We start from the raw sequence: 10,778 nt of genomic DNA on the forward strand, positions 1-10,778 counted from the left end.
GCTGTCCATGTGTATGTATATGAATATTTATGGAATTCCATTGTAAATGAATTATATAAATAATTACTGTATTGTTGTGTATATATAGCTGTATAGTTTTATTGCTAGTGAATGACTCTATATTTATTTCTTAAATTGTGCATTTGTGTATATCATTGTTCTGTTTGGTTAATGCAAGTTATCTGCAGTTGTGCGCTGTTTGTGTAGATTTTAATTTGTTGTATGTATTAATGTGTATGGCTTATTAAAACCAAACCATATGTTTTTAAAAATCATTTTCTCAAACTGGCAGCTAGGAGATTTAAGAGATGAATGAACCTTGTATGATGTGGAGAAAGGGTTTACTGTTAATTTTTCCTCCCTCAGAGTGCTTGGAGGAAAGTTTACATTTGAACACAACTGTTGTCTATGTTGCTGTTTCATTCAGAGCAATTAAATCACCATATAATCACTATATGAACCGCCAGAGCAGGACCCATGTTGGCTAAATGTGATGGTCATGGTTGAGGTAAGTAACGCCGGTCTTGTGCAATGGGAGGGAACAAGCGGTGACATCATAGCTGCCTGACTAGAGTGTCTCATAAGGTTAGATGACGGTTGGGACGCTGCCTACTTAGACAGCTGCCTATGCAGACAGTGGCTACTTAGAGAGCTCACTAGGTTTTGGGACACACCCATTGTGTGTGTGTGTGTGTGTGTGTATATATATGTTACCAGAACAAAACCTTGTATCTCCATTTTTGTCATTTTTTCAGTTTTTGACAAAATACCTGTTGCCATTTACATTGTGTGTAAATTTCATGATGAATGGACCGAAATTGTCTAAATGTCCAAAAATGACTTGGAAAAAAGTCTGGTTCCACTGACGTACATAAAAAGTCAGCTCCATCACATGGTAGAGTCAGAAACAGCCCACCCTTTCTACTGCACCTCTCACGTTGAGGCCTTTTCCTTGCTGTGATTTTACATTTCTCGTTTTTTCACCAGGTTTAGACTGTATGTGAGTGTGTGAGTGGGTGAGCATGTGGGTGTGTGTTTTCTTGTGCCCAGCACTTTTTCCAATTCCATGTAGTCTTATCTTCTGTTTATGCGGTACTGCGAATCACTTCAAGGTGAATATACCTCGTGAGCTCTGGATTATGTATTCAGGACTCAAGCCAACTCCACCAGAGCAACATGGTGAAAATGTGACACCTCTGACTGCAGGCGCTAACAAGATCTCACACTATAATACCAACTGAGAGAGAGAGAGAGAGAGAGAGAGAGAGAGAGAGAGACTGCATTCACACTTTCTAAAGACCTTATTAATCAAATCAGTAAACACAACCATGACAATGTTTTTGAGCTCCTGGGACTCTTTAGACACATAAACATCCACCTGTGACATGTACTGGCCAACAACTACAACATTGCTTTTCAATTGAGAAATAGGCAGTTAATATTTGAGATAAATCCAAATCATGGAACCCAAAACTTGAAGGGGCCATATGCCACATTTTCCTTGTATTTTATTGTTTCTCTGAATTTCCTTATAATCTCTGTGTGGTTTTATGTACAGTAAGCAGATATAATTAAATTTTACATGACCATTGGTTAGATGGACTGAAGGCACCAACATAATTACCAACGTAATTAGGACTTGACAGAAGAAACAACCTATCACAAAGTGCTAGATACATCAGTCTCACCAGATTTTAGTAGTCGTTAACTAGAAAACAGTAAGGGCAAGCTCTATGCCAGGGTCCTTTACCAAAAGAGTCAATGTAAAACTGCAGCATACAGGTTTGAAACATTTTACTGTCTGTTGAAAACTTCAGATACAAAGTATTGGATGTCTTTTCAAACATCTATGTTTCAAATATCTGTGCTTAATCTTGAATGAAGCACATTAGCCAGCATTGTCCTAGAACTAACATAGAAGTAATCCTATAGGGGGATTATATAGCAGAACTTAGCATTATTGTAAAGGTGACCAAGTTTAGCTGCTTATAGACTGAAATAGACAGTATGGGCTGGGAAAGACTGGTATATTGCAAAATGTTAACATTGTTTACAAGTTTAAAATCCCAACCTTATAAAATAATAAGGCTTATTATACAGTAACTACGGGGACGTCAGTACAAACTGGCTGAGCCATTCTTAGGTTATAGAAGTATATAATAAAACTTTGGGCCCGTTGGTGAGCCCTGGCAATATCAGATATTAAGAAACCTGCCACTTCCTTAAGTCTTCAACTAACATACTTGCTAGTCTTGACAACTATAGCCTTAAGTTATAGCCTAGTTATAGTAGCCTTAATCAGTAGGTGATAACTGCTAATATCGGCAATGTAGGCTCAGAGTCAACAAACCCCAACAAACACCCAAAATGCAATATTAGATACAACTAATAGGTTATAGGCTGTTTAAAACACTGTTGATTGATGATAAGACTCTGGGCTACCAGAGGAGGACAAGCTCAATATAAACATCCCGAGAGGCCGACTCGTTTAGTTGGTTTGTGTTTTTGTTTCCCTACAGAACATTCTGTGAATTGTACACGAATAATCCTGTTGGTATTGGTGTCAGGAGGTTGGAGTAAAGCCTAAACCCTTGGCTGTGGTGGTGAGGCTAACTCTGCACCTGGGAGTAGGCAGAAGCTTCACACTGCATATTTTTTCAGGATAATGCAAGCTTCAGCAAAACACACCCTGACCCTCTGCAGTATCCCAGCTGTTCACGCACTCTGACCTTGCAGCATGTCTGAGGCTATTGCCAACAGAGATGACAGACTAGAGTTTATAGTTATGACACAAAGGATGCCATAGGCCTATTTTATGTTTATGGGTTATGCTTGATTGGTGCATGGAATTAAGGATAGAAAAGTTAAACCACTAAACTATTTTTTAATTTCCCAGAAATCTTTAGGCCTGGGTGGCTGTAGTGGTTCCCCGCTGCAGACTCCCTATTATGGAAATGCACCAAGATTTTGGGCCACCAATAATTATTGGCTGAAAGGGGTCAAAGTGGCATGTTTGGTTTTCAAGGCAGAAAGACAGAAAAATCTAAATATGAATTAGCTCTACAGTGAGATGAGAAAATGAACACTAAACTAATCATTTGATTATTGAAAAAAGGGAAACCAGTGAGCTCAAAAAGCGAATTGTTTTATAGCTCTAATGCTAAAGCTGAACCATCAAGCTAAAACCATGAAGTACTACATAATCATAATTTTACAACTTTTAATATTTGAAAATGACACAAAGGGCCAAATTAGATTAAAGAAAACACAAATGAAATGAGACAAAAGTGTTGACTTCAATGTTTTAAATCAAGCAATGGCTATAGAAAAATAGCTACATATCTGACATTGCTCAAAACTACAGTTAAGGGAAGTTAAAACAACTAGAGTTGTAGTTAACCTGGGAACCTGCAGTTCGGAATGTAATCAGGTACAGGTGTTTACATGGTTATTATTCTTCTATGTAACAGATTATTTACTGGATTGCCCACCTCATTCAATCGGATAGAAATTGTATTCTGAATGGCCTCAATGAGAGCATTCTCTTCTGATTGTGCTATTAGCTATTATCCGATTTATTAACAGATTATCAGGCTGCATGTAAATGTGGCTACTGCCAAGTGTGGTGGAGGATCTGTGATCTTTAGGGTTAGTTTTCCAAAAGAGACCCTGGAAACCTTGTTTGAAGAGATGGCATCATGGACTTAATGAAGTACAAGAACATTTTAGATGAAAATCAATCTGTCCCTGCCAAAAACGTAAACCTCCAGCAGGATAATGGTTCAATAGTAACAAAATCGAACTTTTGATATGGCCATCCCAGTTCCCTGACTAAACCCAGCTGAAAAGAGCTCTGGAGGTACTGTTTTGAGGGGCAGTCTCCGTATTCCCAAATCTTTGGAAGCCCATTACTGGGCAAAGGAACAACGAAGTACCAAAGTACTAAATGGAGAGGTGGCAGTAACTGGGATACGTGTTTATATTATTATTGTTATTTAATTAAATTAAGTCTACCTACTCAGTGGTCATTGTTATTTCTCTCTTATTTTCAGTGCATTAGGCTTTTTACCATTTTTTTGCCAGTAGTTATGGAGTTGAGTGTATAACTGCATAACGCAGGGTTGTTTTGAATCTCTTCCTCATGCTGTTGCCCTTATGTTCCATTTCTTCCATCATCATGATCAACAGCAGAAGGCCCGAGAGCTCATCATACAAGGAGAGTTCTTCTCTTTAATACTTAGATTACTATCAGTCATCCTCACCACACCTTCCAATACATCAGGCCGAGAATTTCCACTCAATTACTAAGCGATAAGGATAAATGCGCCCACTCAGTTAGCCTGCCAAAGTTGCTTTCACATGTATTTACTTCTTCTCAAGCAGAGTCTCTCGAAGCTCTACTTTAGCTTTCTGCCACTAACAGATGGTCCAGGGGGAAAAAAAACAAAAAAAAAACAAAAAAAACAAAAGCATTTCACTTCTGTTCGGCATCAAAGTAGCTACGCAACTCACAGTCTGGTGCTCTGGTGGCCGGAGTCACGCTGCAGGGGGCATTTGACCGCGTGCAAAGAGCAGCAGGGCACGCTGGGCCTTGTTGGTGTCTGAAATGTCTCACGGTGTCTGGCGTTCATCCTCACTCACACTCCCGTCGCTCAGCGGGATCGTTGCGGAGACACATACACACGTTCGCCCACCGCCCGTATGGGAGCCAAATGGGCTCTAAGAGACATACAGAGTGCTTGTTGCTTGGGCCCCAGACAAGCTGTTGGCAGATGGTGGTGCCAGAACCAGACAGGGAACAGGGTGCTTTCAGCATGCTGCTAAGAGAGGTACCAACCAAACCTGCTTCTTTCAGAACTTTTTATGTGTTAGCTATGCAGGCTTGATTTGCTGCACACAATATACCAGTGGTGAACAGACGATTGTGTTGCCTTCACACTGGCAACAAAGCAATGCTACAAATCAACCACAGGTCATTCATATTCAGTGGGAGCTGGCGATTTCCAGACTCAGGAGGCAGCGCTAATGTTGGTGATGTGAAGTAGCAAGAGTCAGCGATGCAACAAAGTTGGGCAAGATGTAATTTTAGGCAAATTAGGAGTGAAGCTATGTGATGATTGCCAATTGGAATTGAGCCGGGTGGTGCGTGGTTTGTCTCCAGAATGGCAAGCTCTTTTTAGGTATTTGTTCCTGCTAGAGATAGAGGAAAAGCGGCAGTGCTTGCCACAAGTAGATGGTAGAGATTGCAAAGACCAAAACTTTTTTGGAAATGAGGTTGTAGAAATAATACATTACCAGATACTCACACTAATGTCTACAGGATCCTGTGTACAGTCAAGCAAAGCTACACAAGGGTGAAAATATAAGTAATTAACATAACATTCTGCAAGAATACATGTGTTGGAATCATTAGAATTAGCTACAATACTAACAGATATACCAACATTACTCATCATTTTCCTCTTAATATGTTAGGTCACCAAATCAGAAATTATCATGTTTTTTTCCATAAACTTTATGATGTCTCAATAAATGCATTTTCTACTTTCATTTATTTACATTTTTTTATTTATTTATTTATTTGCCTCAACGCAACACATCCCATTCATATTTTGTTCCTTTATTAATCTACTGACTGGAAAATTATTGTAGTTCTAAATAATTGTGATCATCTCAAAATATTGTGAATGTAAAAAACATGTGATTTAGTGATTCTGTAATAATCATAATAGTCCTAGGGATGGTAAAGATAGATATGTTAGCCTACATACACTGTCATGGATGAGATGAGCTTATTTGGCTGCCTGACTCCACTGTCACCATTACTTCTACCTCCTGTGGCTCAGCTGAGCTGCTACAGCCTGGCTTACTCCTCTCTTTGCATGTAAAACTTCCTATATTAGTGATGTAGCTTATAATATTGGGCACCTAGCAAGCAGAAGCAGGGCACATGAAGTTTAGTTTCGCTTTGTTTTTGACACCTGCTGCTAAAGAAATATGTCCAAAAAGCAGTGCCAGCACTACCTAATAAGTAACATAAGCAGCTAACATAAGCCTCACAGCCAGCAAGTGGCTTCTGGATTATTACTGTACTATTATGTCATCTGTGCTGTTTTGGGGTCTGTCTAATGAAGCAGAGTCAACTTAGACTGACTTTCAGCTTTACAAAACCTAACAAACACAGATACAGTTAGTACATTTAACAGAGGTTAACAGCTTTCTTTGATTTACTCAGGCCATGATTTATACTTGTGTGTATGCACATGAAAGCATGACATTCATGATGAACAGCCAATCATGTGAAACATAAGGAGTCGTCAAAGTAGGAAGAAGTAAAATGGAAAAAGTATTAAAGCTTAAAGTTAGCTGGCTTATATGGGGAAAAAAGTAGTTCAGGTGTCTCAGCCACACCTCTTGCTAACAGGAGGATAAAATAAAACACATAGCCATGTGTTGTCTCCATAGACAAACACTGGCAGTAGAGGGTCGTAGTGATGAGCTCAGTGATTTTAAACATGGCACTGTCATAGAATGCTACCTCTGCCACGAGTCAGTTTGTGTAATGTCTGTCCTGCTAGACCTGCCCCTGACAACTGTAAGTGCTTTTATTGTGAAATGGAGGTATCTATGAACAAAAATAGCTCAGCCACAAAGCAGTAGACCACGCAAACTCACAGAGTGGAGCCGCCAAGTGCTGAAGCGCACAGTGCCTATCCTCTGTATCCACTCACCAAAAAGTTCCAAATTGCTTCTGGAAGCAACATCAGCAAAAGTACTGCTCGTGAAGAGCTCCATGGCATGGGTTTTCATTAATGCAAATTAGCTACACACAAGCCTAAGATCACAATATGCAATGCCAAGTGTCGGATGAAGGGGTGTAAAGCATGTCGCCACTGGACTCTGGAGCAGTGGAAATATATTCTGTGCTGTATTCATGCTTCTTTATCTGGCCGTCTGATGGACAAGTCTGGGTTTGGTGAATGAGGGATAATGATATGGGGTTCTTTTTCAGAGGTTGGCATAGACACCTTAGTTCCAGGAAAGGGAAATCGTAATGCTTCAGCAGACCATTTTGGACAATTACACTATATTGCCAAGTATTTGCTTGTCTGCCTTCACACACATAAAAACTTAAGTGACATCCCAAGCCATAGGATTTAATATGATATTGAGCCACCAGCTATATGCGTCTTCAACTCTTCTGGGAAGGCTTTCCACAAGATTTAGGAGTGTGTTTATGGGAATTTTTGACCATTCTTCCAGAAACGCGTTTGTGAAGTGAGACAGTGATGTTGAACCAGAAGGCTTGGCTCACAGTCTCCGCTCTATGTTATGCATTCTGCGAAGGAGCGGGACTTCATCTCCCAGAGTGCTAGGGGAGACCATGTGATCGATCACGTGATAGGGGACTCAGCCTTTGAAAACTCCAAACCCCAAGATTCTCAGACCGGTCACGTGGTTTCCCCATGCACCTATCAGCGCTCTCAGTCACCGGATTATTGAACTCTTCACCTGATGCTCATCCCCAGCTAATATTTAAGCAGGGATTCAGGTTGAAAACTTCGCGAAGTATTGTTTAGACAATCACTGAGCGTTCTCTGATTCTTCTATTCTGTATATTTTGTGTATTGAACCTTGGACGTATTTTCCCGTGTATGATTTGTGTTTTTGCCCCTTGGATACTGTTGCCCTGTTTCGGATGGTTTCTTGTTATCGATTACTGGACTGGATATTATACTGTGAGTTGTGTTTTTCCCTTTGGACTGAGTGGATCATTAAAGTCACCGCACTTTATCTGCGAGCGTCTGCCAATCTGTCTGACCGTCACACTCTAACTCATCTCAAAGGTGTTCTATCGGGTTGAGGTCAGTACTCTGTGCAGGCCAGTCAAGTTCTTCCACACCAAACTCATTCATCCATGTCTTTATGGACCTTGCTTTGTGCACTGGTGCGCAGCCATGTTGGAACAGGAGGGGCCGTCCCCAAACTGTTCCCACAAAGTATGAAATTGTCAAAATCTCTTGGTGCTGAAGCATTAAGAGTTCCTTTCACTGGAACTAAGGGGCCGAACCCAACTCCTGAAAAACAAGTACACGCCATAATCCCCCCTCCACCAAACTTTACACTTGGCACAATACAGTCAGACAAGTACCGTTCTCCTGGCAACCGCCAAACCAAGACTCGTCCATCGGATTGCCAGACGGAGAAGCAAGATTCGTCACTCTAGAGAGCACATCTCCACTGCTCTAGAGTCCAGTTGCAGTGCTTTACACTGCTACATTCAAAGCTTTGTGTTACACTTGGTGTTGTAAGGCTCGGATCCAACTGCTCAGCCATGGAAACTCACTCCATGAAGTTCTCTATGCTGTTCTTGAGATCATCTGAAGGCAACATGAAGTTTGGAGGTCTGCAGAAAGTTGGCAACCTCTGCGCACTATGCGCATCAGCATCTGCTGACACCATTCAGTCATTTTACATGGCCTACCCCTTCGTGATTGAGTTGCTGACGCTTCCACCTTGTTATAATACCACTGACAGTTGATTGTGGAATATTTAGTAGTGAGGAAATTTCACGACTGGACTTGTTGCACAGAGGGCATCCTATCGTGGTACCACACTGGGATTCACTGAGCTCCTGAGAACCACCAGTTCTTTTACTAATGTTTGTAGAAGCAGTCTGCAGGCCTAGACTGCTTTGTTTTATACACCTGTGGCCATGGAAGTGATTGGAACACCTGAATTCAATGATTTCAGCAGGTGAGTGAATACATTTGGCAGTATAGTGTATATGCTTCCAACTTTGTGGGAACAGTTTTGGAAACATTGGTTTCTGACCTCACAAATGCTCTTCTCGATAAATGGGCAAAAATTTCCACAGACAATCCAAAATCTTGTAGAAAGTTTCCTACAAAGGTGGCAGCTGTTACAGCTGCAAAGGAGGAACCAAGTCCATATTACTGTCATAAAAGCACCTGGAGGAGTAACGTGTAGGTTGTCGCAATACTTTTGTCCATAGAATGTACTTCATAGTAATCAAGAATGCCAACAAAGTCATCTGTATTTTAAACTTTAACTTATTCGAACCACAAGCAAGCATTTGATTATCAGCACTAATTTGCCACAATACACCAATAGTCGGTAATAAACCTAAATAATTTAGAAATCTTGACAAAGTCTTATTATGTGTTATTTGTTAGCAAATAGTTTTACAGTACATCAAGAAGTGGGGCCCCCCAAGGAATCCTGCTTAGGGCCAAACATAGAGCCAGCACTGTAAAAAACTAATGGGTTTAGTGGTGCATGATGATTGATTGGTGGGGTATTGACTCTAGGCTTTTATACAAACCTAGATTTAAAGGCTAGACAGTATATCAAAGTATTCTGAAGAGATACGTTAAGGTATGGCTAGTTTTTAGACCCATATCTATCCTCTGGTCCTTGAAGAAAGACTAAATAACCTTTCCTTCTTGTCATGTTTCTCTTCTTACAGCACTGAATTACACTCTGATTTTCGCTTAGGCCAGAAATCTCTCATCCAGGTTGGTGGCCTAAAACATTTTCCTTGCATTTCCTTTCTTTCCTCACCCCAGGAACGAATGCATTCAAAATTAATTGATGTACACAAACAAGAAACAGATCCAGATATACATTTATGAGAAATGGGTGGGTCTAAGCCCTTCCACATACAAAACCTATGTTTAAAACCTGAGTTGAGTTCATTTTTTCTCCCTCACTGTGTTTTTTTTTCTTTAACACTGCTGTTTATTTGTTTATTCTCCAGCCTGTTGGTACCTTTCTGGGCAGCATACAGAAACACCCTCCTCCCTGTCACCACCGTCTGCCAACAGCTTGCAATTAAGCATATAATGCTGAGACTTTAACCCTATCAAACCAAGCATCTCGCCAGTGATACATCAACCTCAGCTCATTCAAATCTGCTGCCAGTGTGTTTATGTCCATGTTGACCACAGTAAAACACTTCCATGTGTAGATTCTGAGCTTTCTGTTGCGTTAAAGAAGCATGAGGCATCCTTTATTATTGGATACACTGGTATTTTTACGATGAACATCTGAATCTAAGTCTAAAATCTCATTGTGTGGCTGAATGCAGCAGGCAGCTGTCTCAGATAGTAGATATTGTGCTGAATTCTGACTTCCCACAGAATCCAACTCCCTTCGTGTGCATGCATGTCATGCAGGCAAGGCCTGTTGCTGTTGTTACATAATCACCCAGTCCCAATTATTTGAGATGACTGCAGATATTTCAGAGGATTGCAATTGTCCTTCATTTCACAATAATATTAAGTTGCTTATGCTTTCACCCTCAAAGAAAAAATGTAACCTTTGTTTGACTTTACACATACACACAGTCAGGGCCTTCCCCAAACTGTTCCCTCAAAGTTGGAAGCATACAATTGTACAAAATGTCTTGATCTGCTGAAGTGTCACCAACCCCTCAAAAACAACCCCATAGCATCATCCCACCTCCACCAAACTTTACAGTTGGCCTAATGTGGTCAGGCAGGTAATGTTTTCCTGGCATTCACCAAACCCAGACTTGTCCATCAGGCTGCCAGATAGGGAAATGTGATTCATCGTTCCACAGAACACATTTCCACTGCTCCAGAGTCTAGTGACACTTGGCATTGTGGATTTTGAACTTACGCTTGTGTGTAACTGCTGGTGTGAGTGGAATGGACACAGCAGTGCTGCTGGAGTTTCTAAACACTGTGTCCACTCACTGTTCATTCTACTAGACACTCCTACCTTGTCAGTCA

Source organism: Pygocentrus nattereri, chromosome 22, assembly GCF_015220715.1.
Source record: "Pygocentrus nattereri isolate fPygNat1 chromosome 22, fPygNat1.pri, whole genome shotgun sequence".
Lineage (NCBI taxonomy): Eukaryota > Metazoa > Chordata > Actinopteri > Characiformes > Serrasalmidae > Pygocentrus > Pygocentrus nattereri.